The following is a 685-nucleotide window of genomic DNA, read 5'->3' on the forward strand; positions in this document are numbered from 1 at the left end:
TGGCTGGGCTACAAGAAAGCAGGCTATGAAGAGTAAGCCAGTGAGTAGTGTCCCTCCATGGGCTTGGCTTCTTCTGGTTCCTGCCCTTGTTGGACATAACCCTGTGGCTGTCAGTCACGTAGGACCTTACCCCAGGCCCCTAGTGTTCTGGCTGGACTCTGCCCCCACAGTTACCTGGCAATAGCCAGGTAGCCCAGCCTACTATAAAAGGAGCTGCGTGACCCCTCCTCTCTCTCTTGCCCTCTCTCTTGTCCTTCTCTCTTGTCCTCTTTTCTTGTCTCTTGCCCCCATGATCCCCCTCCCCCATTCTCTTTCCACGTGGCCATGGCCAGCTCTAAGCTCTCTCTTTTTCCGTGTTGGAGCAATGGAACAGGCCTCACAGCACTGCTTCCAGCCGCCAGACACGATCAAGGACTCCCCCGCCTGGCAGGGCTTCCTCCACAGGCCCTAACTTCCCTCCATGATGCACTGTGGTTGGGACATATAAAGTAAAATAAGCCCTCTCCTCCCCAAGGAACTTTCAGTCATGGCGCTTTGTGACAGCAGTTAAATCCCTAAGACAACGATTAAATTAAAGATGTCTAGTAATAACACAGAAAGAGAAACCCTGGACATACAGCTAGCTCAGTGGTAAAGTCCCTGCCTGGCATGTCTGAAAGCCAGGGTTCCATCCCCAGAAAAACAG

This window comes from Apodemus sylvaticus, chromosome 6 (genome assembly GCF_947179515.1).
Source record: "Apodemus sylvaticus chromosome 6, mApoSyl1.1, whole genome shotgun sequence".
NCBI lineage: Eukaryota > Metazoa > Chordata > Mammalia > Rodentia > Muridae > Apodemus > Apodemus sylvaticus.